This window comes from Stylophora pistillata, chromosome 1, assembly GCF_964205215.1.
Source record: "Stylophora pistillata chromosome 1, jaStyPist1.2, whole genome shotgun sequence".
NCBI lineage: Eukaryota > Metazoa > Cnidaria > Anthozoa > Scleractinia > Pocilloporidae > Stylophora > Stylophora pistillata.
This window is the reverse complement of record NC_142519.1, coordinates 2,574,617-2,585,000: the sequence shown is the minus strand read 5'-3', so window position 1 is coordinate 2,585,000 and position 10,384 is coordinate 2,574,617. Positions and strand designations below refer to the sequence as shown.

The following is a 10,384-nucleotide window of genomic DNA, read 5'->3' as shown; positions in this document are numbered from 1 at the left end:
TAACTAGGTCGTCCCTTATACCTAAGAGTACCGTGGAGGTCGAATGCCCCCTACGAAAGCTCGAGATGGTGTCTCTAAGGAGAGATTCTCCAGTGCAGAAATCAGTCATTTGCGAAGCAACAAGCTTCTCAAATACCTTAGAAAGTACGGGAAGAATCGACACTGGACGCAAGTGATCTTCCGAGACAGGTGTGTCAACTTTTGGAATGGGGCTGATACGCGCGAGTTTCCAGGAATGCGGGAAGTACAACTTTGAAATACAGTAATTGATGATAGTTGTGAGTGGGCCGGCCAAGCATCCAGCAGTCAGCTTTACAAACCGGGCAGGCAATTGGTCAGGTCCAGTCGAACAGTCACTGCGCAGTTGTTTAAGGGTTCGCAGGACTTCTCTTTGTGTAACACTTTCCAGGTGGAAGGCGCCCTCTTTATCCGTAAGACCGCGGATGAATTGAAAAAGTTCATCTTGGTTGGTCGATTCAACATCAAGCGTTCTCCTTGCGGTGGTAGCAAAATGAAGATTAAGATTGTCTGGGTCGAACCTTAAAGGCTGTCGACAGGGGTGGAGTACGCGGTGAACCATGCGCCAGTCTTCCTTAGATTTGTTGGACAGCAAAGCCTTTTCCATGAAAGCTTTACGAGCTTTACGTATAGCGATCTTTATTTTATTTCGTACTTCCCGGAAAGCAGACCAAGAAGATTCTGAATTTGACTGATGCGTTTCTCGTCTCAGTTTGTCTCTTTGTGACTGAAGGTTAAGTATTGTTTCGTTATCCATCCACAGGGCGGGAGGACGTGTCACACGGCACCTTCTGAGGGGTGCGTGCCTTTCAAGGCAGTCGTTAAACAAGGTGTTGAGAGTCTCTAATTGATAGTCAGGGTCATCAGTTGATGTTATTAGCGAAAATGGTAGTGCGGAGAAGTCCTCTGAGAAAGCTGTCTCATTTAAGTTCTTCAGGTTTCTGATGTACTTATATCTTGGTTGATATAAGTACGCGTTCTCTAGTTGTATGTATGTATGTAAATCTTTATTTAAACACCGGGAAATCATCAGTTAAGTTTAAGTTAAAAACTAATACTAATTACAACTGCTTTATATGATTGCCGTGTGGGAATCCGATATATTAACTACCTTCTTGATATTTGGCTTAAAATGCTCAACGGATGAAGTATCTTTTAAGCTTTTGGACAAGTTATTCTATAACATGGCCCTGCTGTAAGAGAAGCTTCGTTTCAAATAATTGGTGCTGTGCTTCGACAGGGTTAGCCTTCCCTTAGAGTTTTTTAAGTTGTAAGCAGAGTGACGCTAAGAGAAAAGATTTTTGTAGACATTTGGGAGTAAGGTCATTCATGATTTTATACATCATTAAGGCTTTTTGTTTCTTTCGTCAAAGAGATAGCCTCTCTCAGTCGAGGGTTGGGGAGAAGGAGGTTTGAGCTCGTATCAAACGGTGATTTAGTAATAAATCTGGCTGCACGATTCTGTAATTTTTGGAGCTTATCACTCAAGTAACCACTCAAACAGTCTCAGACGGTAGTAATAATCAAAATGAGGCATAATTAAAGCGTTATAAATTTGAATTGCAGTTTCTTTGGATATAAAATGCCGCACACGTTTTAGGGCGCCTAGAGCAGAAGAGAATTTGGTACAAATCACTTCAACGTGCTTACCCTAAGAGAGTTGAGTCTTATCGACTTGATCCAACTTGATCCAACAGTCATTAGCTCTGTTTTAGCAACGTCATAGACTGAGCTTGTTAGCTTCCAGACAACAGCTATGGTTATTTAATTCAGGGGTTAGAGCTAGCTTAAGCTCTGTTAACGTCATAGCAGATAACGTAAGATTGGTGTATTCGGCAAACATTCTTGATACGGCGCCCCGCAGGGAGTTGGGTAGATCATTAACGTAAATTAAGAATAGCAGAGGACCCAATATACTACCCTGAGGCACGCCGTAACTGAAAGTACGAGCAGATGATAGTTTTCCACTTACACTACATCTCTGCGTTCGACCACTTAAGTACGACAAGAACCACTTTATAGCTGCCAGATCGACACCCAAGTATGACACCAGTTAAGTCTATGTGTTCACTGTATGAACACTTAAGCGTCTGAGGTTAGTGGATGAAGGTTGTTAAATCTTGATGAATCTCCACGATTTTCACGGATCGAATCGAATCGTCTCAAGGATACTTGACTCGTCTCATACGAATTAGATAAATGAGCATGAACTTCTTCCGTCTAACATAGGAAGATAAGCGCACTATAAGTGTGGGCGCACGCTACATTTCGATTTTCTTTTGGACCATCCATTTTCTGCGCACAAGGTAAGTTTACAGAGCTCTGAAGACACATATCACAAGCAAACATGACACACCGTTTTTCTTCTCTCGCTCTTCAAGGGATGGATTGGGACAGCTCGCTTTACAAGTGTACAATATACAAAAACATCATACAAATCTGATATACCTCTTTCTTAGCGTAAAGTCGTAAAAGTCATTGTTTGTCAAGAGCTAGTGCGCAACACAGAGAAGCGTCTAACTAGTTCTCTAATTAAGCCACGAAGAGATTCTGCACACTACAGTCGAACCTCGATTATCCAGATCACTGGGGACTGGCCCGAATAGTCCGGATAGTCGAGAGTCTGGATAATGGAAAATATTAATATTAATGAGTCATTACTGAATACATTTGTAAACCGTAACACTTAATCAAGAATCATGCATGAATGAACCACAATCATAAGCCATTTCTGATTACAATTTACTACTGTGCGTGTTAGGCGCGTTTAAGATCACTCGGGAAATAACCTTGCCCAAAATTGTCTTTTGATGCGAAACAAATTCAGTTCTGACTGGAATTTTATAACTCAGTTAGGCGTATGATAGCTTTCCTATGGATAATAAATGTGCCTAATTAATATTCATGAAAAAAGGGGACCAGAAAAGCTAGTCCGGATAATCGAGAAATCCGGATAATCGAGGTCCGGATAATCGAGGTTTAACTCTACAAGGGCGCAAATCAACAAGTGTAAGCCACATGAAAAACAGTTCATGGGCGCATGATTCTCTCAATAGCTCTTTTTCTTAGGCCACTGTGAAGCGAATCCGCTTAAAGCCTGCGTCACCAACCGTGGTCAGTAACCTGGCGGCAGCGTTTCGAACGCGCTGTAACCTATTAACGTGTATAGCAGGCAAACCATATAATTTTGCATTACAGTTGTCGATTCTGCTTATAACAAAATATTTCACTGATGACTTTGCAGCTTCAAAGGGCAGATATTTTCTTATACGCCTTATGTATTTTCCTATACACCTAATTTTCTTATACGCCATATGTTGGACATAAAAAACCACGCTCTCAAGATAGCATACACAATCGACTCGCTGTAAATATGGAAGCCTCCCAAAAACTTTTATCCTGAACAATCGGTTAGCCATTAATGTGTGATCCTGCCCAATACAGGGCCACATTTCGACTTCACTTTTCACTGGTTCTTTGGTTTGTTTGTATGTTTGTTTGTTTGTTTGTTTGTTTTTTTTCGGTTTTCTCAATACTGCCAAAATGCTCTCTTTTGTTCATCGCTTATAATTCTTAGTCAAATTTGTCACTGACGGACTCGCTGATACTGTAAGGTTGTATTAACGGAGTCGGACCTCGCGTGAGAAAACACTATCACAGCACATAACTTCTAAAAGCGGAAAGCAGTTTTTTGGAGAAATAGCGAGAGATGAGCTGAAGTGTGATCCACTCAATGATTGTCCTTCCGTAGGAAAAAAATCACAGGATTGTGTGTGATTCCCAGGGATTTTATCCCTCCAGAATAGGTCCTCTCATTCTTGCCACAAAAAACCAAAATGTCATTTGTAAATCCAGAAATCAGTAGTTTAAAGTTCAAGTTCAAGTTCAAGTAAGGATATATCTTTCAATTTCTCAGTAGTTTTTTCTAGTCCGTATAGCTAGGAGTCAAGGAAAAATGGACTTGCACTTTCCACTTCGAAACGCTGCAATCACATTCTAGGACCTCTCTGTTAGAAATGTGTTAAAGAAACTCCCACCAAAAGAAAGCCGAGTGTCAATATGGAATAAAACATTGGAAGAAACACCTGTTCTTGTTGCGTGCAGCAACCTACGCGCAAAGCGATTTCCCACGCACGCATCGTTCCTCGGCGTGTGCTTACATCTTTCTGTTTTTTACTCTTATCTACAACATACCAGTCTACGAATTAATTAACAATAGTATTCTAGAATTTGCTGCCAAAAGACAGGCCTTGCAAACATAATCCTCGATCTTGTCTGAGTTTGCAATTGGCTCATTACTTGAGACTTGTCACTTCAACCCTCACTTTCCTCATAAGATATCTGCTGAGTTCTTTTCTATTAGTAATGAAATACCGCTTCATATGACAGTTTATTTTAACTCAGGGTTGCACGCACAATATTCTCTTGGACTTCCTATTACCATTTTCACTACTTCCTCATACGTGGTATATTAACAAGTTTCGTCGCTAAACCCTAAGGTAAGTTTATAGAATTTCTATTCAAAATGTTTTGAAATTACCATTTTATTTGCATTCTCTTTTCCCACAATAAATAGATCATTATATAAAACCTCAACTAAAGATAATAAAGGCTGTCGTTGTGTTGTTACAGAAGAAAATGAAGACTTCAATGCATTGAATACTGAGTTCAGACATCTATCTTGAATTTTATTGCTGTTTTCAAGGAAAACCCGTTACCAGACGGGTGAATTCCGTGCTAAATTGCACTTCACAACCGATATCGCACGAATTACCTCGCTATTCGAACATTATCGGTTCTTGCGTGAAATTCAACGCCAAATTCTCTCGTTAGGTAATGGATTTTGCTATGGAACTTGAGATGAGTAGTAGGCATAGGGCGGGTTCTGGCGCATTTTCGATAAAATTATCATGAATTCTCGTTAATTTAGCACTCACGGGTTTTTTGTCATTAATTTAGCGTAGCTTCACGCTAAGATATATTCTCGTTAAAGGATTGATTATGCGTCAATTCTATGCGTGAATTTGCGTTAATTTATTCGATGGGTTTAAATTTATCTCTCGTTAAAGGATGATTTCTTGGCTCAATTCTATGCGATAAATCTCGTCAATTTACTCGCTAAGGTTATTTCACGTTAATTTAGCGATGCTTCACGTTAACATATCTAATGTGTACTTAATATTTGGTCCTCATTCACTCTCAGTAAATTAATGTAGTTTTTACGTTAATTGCGTGACTGTCTGTCTGCGGTTTTATGCAAATTTGAATCAGACAGACTAGATGTGATGATGTAATCTATGATGTAATCATTCGTGAAGGTAACGCGCCGGTCTCGCGTGTAAAGTGTAGCATGTGAACACTGATTTGCATAAACCGCAAACAATGGGCTGATCACGTGCAAAACAAAAGAAACATTCCAGACGTCCCTAGTAACCCAGGGTTTGAAACTGGCTTCAAAAATTTATTTTTGGCATCTCCGTTACTAGGGACGTCTGGAATGCAATCTATTGTCTTTCACGTGATATTATCACATGATCCATTGTATCTAAAGTGGCGCCTCGTGATTCGCGTTGCGCGTTCTTTTGTTTGTAAGTAGTACCTCATGATTACCTCATGATTACGATGTAATAAAAAACCTGAGCGCAATAATCAATTTAATTTATTCACATCACGTTTTACATCAAAAAAATTATCTTGCCCACTAAGAAATATTCATCATGGATATCGCTGCCTTTTCAAGAAACTTAGATCTCAAACTCGAAAACGCTCGAAAAAGGGAGGAAATCAGACAGACCGTGCAAGCATTTAACGATGCTAAACAAGGTCTTGCTCTCCAACGCGAGGAAGAATTCAAACCGATCACAGACGAGGTTAAACAGGTCAAACAAACAATAGACGAGCAACAAAACAAGCTCATTCCGAAATTGGATGAAAATCAAAAGGCTATCACTCAAGATCTATCTTTTCTCAAAGAGCTAGACAGCTCTATAGGAGCTGAATCACCACCAGATTCTCCCACAGCTCTTGAAGCACCTCCTAAACCGAAAACAAAAGTCCCTGACCCTAATATCGGCTTTAGTCAAGACGAACTTGAATATATTCAAAAGAGCGGCTTTCCCGCACCGAATGATGCATACAAACGAATACTCAAGAAGGATTTCGATCATGATAGGCTCCAGATAGATTTGATTGATAAAATCAAGAGAGCAAACCATGTGAAGGCCGGTCTCTCGAAGAATAAGGAGAAAAATAAGGATAAAATCGATAATATGCAACAGATCGACACGTTGAAAAAATATGCCGACCGCATTAATTTACTCTCGGGTGGAGAGAAAATACTTGTCACGCAACAGGGCAAGGGCCACTCAAAGCGTAAATACATGCAAAAGAAGCGAAACGCTTACAAGATTGATAACAACGGACAATTCGGCGGTCTCTTGATCAACCCCACTCGACTCTTAAACGAAATGATGGTTGAAGCGATCAGCCCTTCAACCGGTTCTGTTGTTTATGAAAGACAGGGTGACAAAAGCATCGTCGATCTGTTGACAAAGAGATTTAATCCGAAAATGAATTACTCACAAAAATCGATGGAAATATTCAAAGATCCCACCAAACTCGCTAACCTTCCGATGCACAAAACGTCTGGGAAAGCGAAAATGACTGGAGGGGTTATATTTACCGATTTCAAAGATCTGAAAGACAGATTAAAGAAATTAACAGGCTCTATAGACGCAGGCAACTCATCTATCCAATTACGTAACGAAGTGATTGAGATTTTGGAGCATCTCGTTAAGAAGAACGAAATTTCGAAAGAAGATTATTCAGCCTATATACAAAAACATCTAACGTAATGGATAAACTTTCAGAATTAGTAGAATTGAATAAGGAAATGTTGAAAATGATGAAGCAAGAAGTATCGCTTCATAGATCTCCAACACCGCTAAACCTGAGCTCTTTGAATTGTTCGCGTGGGCCAAGCCACGATTTCACAACAACATTCAATCCTGTGATGAGGTTTGACCCAAACATAGGAAAACATAGAAAATTTATTTCATGAGCATGAAATAAAAATGGTTCGAAAGCAAATGAAAAGAGATGCCATCACCGGCAAAATCGTATTACAAAATATTAATGATGATTACTCACTTCAAGAAGGTGAAGGAATTTTCGACACTCTCAAAAGTGTCGGTTCGAAAGTAGCTGCGAAGGTCACAGGTAAAGCTGCGAAGGAGCTTGCAACGAAAGCGGCAACGAAAGCGCTTGAGAAAGGAGCGGAGCAAATCGGAGAGAAGAGGGGGCAATTACTCGGTGAGAAAATCTATGATAAATTTACAACACGAAGCGCTGAAGTCACACCGCAAGTCACGCCACAGAAAGTTCTCGAAGTCACACCGCCACCGCTAGTCACACAAGGTGAAGTAAAGAAAGACAAAGGAGAACAGCTTGTAAAGCTACTCCAAAAAGAGTGGACAAAAAAAGTGTCGCCATCACCCTCAGTACGTAGTACTAGTACTAAAAGTACTAAAAATAAAAAAGAACCCTCGGGTGTGTTTTCAGACTTCGCTGAACTTTTTTTGTAATAAAAAAATCTTGTCTCTCTAACAAAATCAATCATCATGTCATCGATGCGTACACCAAAATACGCCCAAGGCTATGAATTTCGCAGCTATGAACTCGATACTCCGCTGCAATCAGCGCCAGCCAACAACACTTATCAGCAGAAAGACGGCTACAAATTTACCGTAGATACTACTACGGCCTCTGAAACAGCTGTCGACTGGTATAATGCATATTTCGAAATGGATGTCAAGCTCACAAAGATGGACAACACCACTTACGGTGCCGCTGATGCCGCCGCTATTATCAACGGAGGTTTCAGTCTAATTGAAGACATCAAAATCTCTTTCGACAGTACACGCGCGCTCGATCTCCCAAACGCAAATCATGCGGTGAATGTGAAAAATCTCACAGAAATGACCGATGAACATGCGAGGAAGGTAGGCCCCCGGTAGTTTTTTTACAAGGACACTGGCAGTGGAGCTGTGATCCAGAAGTATACAACCCTCCAACTTACTGGAGACGCGCAAAACATTGCATCTACAGACAACGCAGCTTATAACGAAGGCTTTGCCAAACGAAAGGCTCTTCTCGCCACAGGTGCGGAAAATAACATTCACCTACCGCTTAACAGGTTTGGCTTTTTCGACTCTCTGGAGGAACAATTAGCCCCCAACGGAAGAGTTTCATTTGATGTTAGGCTTGAAAGCGATGATAATGTCTTATTCAGATCGAATGCCGCCGCCGCGGGACGTTACATCGTAACCAAGTTCAAATTATGGGTGCCTATCATCAAATTCAACGAACTTGGGGTTAAGGCATATATGGGTAATTATCTCAAACCCCACACATGGACTTATCTGAAAGAGCAGATCGTCTTTTCGAATCCGCTTCGACAGGGGTCGGGGACGTTTCGGATGTCCAACGCTGTGAGAAGGCCGAGACATGTGTTCGTTTGGGTGGTGAATGCCTCAAAGTTTTCAGACCAGGAGCAAAATATGCTCACGTTCAACACGTACAATATAGCTAACGCGCGATATTTTACCAAAGCTCAACTCAAGGTTGAAAACGGTGAGCGATACCCTGATACCCAGCTGGATCCAAACAGCGAAATCACACGCGCATGGAGTAGGCTTGCGGCCTACTCAGATTTTACAAGCAACGAGCTCATCGGCCCCGCCATCGATCTGAAGGAGTTTCAGGATCTCTTTGGGCTCTTGTATTTTGACCTCACAAAACAGAAGCCAGAGTTGCTAACAGTTACAACAGGATTGGATTTCGAGTATTCTCTGAACAACAACACCAACCCGGACTATCACATCTATGCGCTTATTTTGAACGAAGGGGATGTTAGTATTGAATCTATGTCCGGGAAGGCAGTGGTCAGAACTTAGGTTGACTTTTCGTCTTTTTTCTGAAATTTATAATACGAACCGTATTATAAAAACATGACAACTTATCACCCTCACGGAGTATCACTTAGTGAAAATCAGAGAAAAAAGCTTGCTAAAGCAATCAACGAGAATTCGGAAATCACTCTACGCCTCTCACACAATGCGTTGAGCGGCCCCGATGAGATGATGCTTACGTAGACACAGATCAACAAGATCCGCAAAGCAGCATCTGCTGGAAAAGGTGTTGATCTCAAAATATCGAAAACTCAATTATCTAAGGTTGCGCAGGAAGGCGGTAGCTTATTCTCTTCTCTTCTAGCGCTTGGTTCGAAAGTATTACCTAAAGTAATACCGACTGCTACGAAACTATTATCGAAAGTCGCCCCAGGATTGGCGACAGGAGCGCTCACAAGTATAGGCAATTTCACCACAGACAAATTTCTCGGTGCTGGGACTCAATCAGGCGGTTTTCTAGTACCAAACTCGAAAATTGAACAGCTCATAGCTTATAAGGATTTTCTCACAGAGAAACAGAAGAAAGACATCCTCAATGCGCTCCAATCCGGTGGAAATTTGATAATCAAGCCAACGAAGGTGCAATCAGGCGGTTTTCTCGGTACACTTCTCGCTTCAATCGGAATACCGCTAGTACTCAAGGCGTTGACCGGAAGCGGTGTGAAAAGCAGAGAGAGAGGGATGCAAAACAGACCACCAGGCACCGGTGGCGCCACCGGGGGAGCTTTACAAAACAGACCGTATTGGGAAGGAGCACCGCCACCGATATACTTCCCACCACAGTTAGATGGACCTGTGACAGCGATTAGCCGTGGAAGAGGTAAAAAAAAACAGAAGGGAGAAGGTCTCTTGCTGGGAAAAAACTCTCCATTAAACGGGATACCGATATTAGGGGACATTTTCTGAAACCTTGTGATGAAATTTTGCGGGCCGAGGCCAGGAACGTGTTCGATAATTGAGTCAGTTTGCTAGACATAACGTCTCGTAGTCACGTTCGACGCACGTGACTACGAGACGTTATGTCTAGCAAACTGACTCAATTTTCTGAAACCACCCTTCAAAAATGTACCGATAACAAACCACGATATCGAGAAGTGGGTCAAATATCTCAAGATACAAAACTTTGCTGGAGTTATCTCTCGAGATCACATAAAACATTGTAAACCTGGACACTCTTACGTCATTAATTTGAACGAGTCACACGAAAGCGGTTCACACTGGGTAGCGATGTTTTTCGGTTCTGATCTCATCTTATATTTTGACTCGTTCGGTCTTCACCCACCACAAGAGATTGTATCGCTTTCTAACACCGAAGGCATCAACTTCGCATTTAACAATACACAATATCAAGCATTGTTGAGCGTGTTGTGCGGTTATTATTGCCTGTACTTTTTGAA

General features: G+C 41.4%; 1 protein-coding gene across 2 annotated transcripts in view; it reads left to right on the top strand.

The window, feature by feature from the left end:
* Positions 1-4,198: 4,198 nt before the first annotated feature.
* The window catches only part of LOC111340803 (fibroblast growth factor receptor 4), a 47,328-nt gene continuing 41,142 nt past the window's right edge, over positions 4,199-10,384 (top strand). The window contains exon 1 of one of the 2 annotated variants that reach the window (XM_022947711.2): positions 4,199-4,517. The gene's annotated coding sequence lies outside the window, so the exon portion shown is untranslated. The remainder of the gene's footprint in view (positions 4,518-10,384) is intronic. The other variant, XM_088730915.1, reaches the window with a different exon arrangement.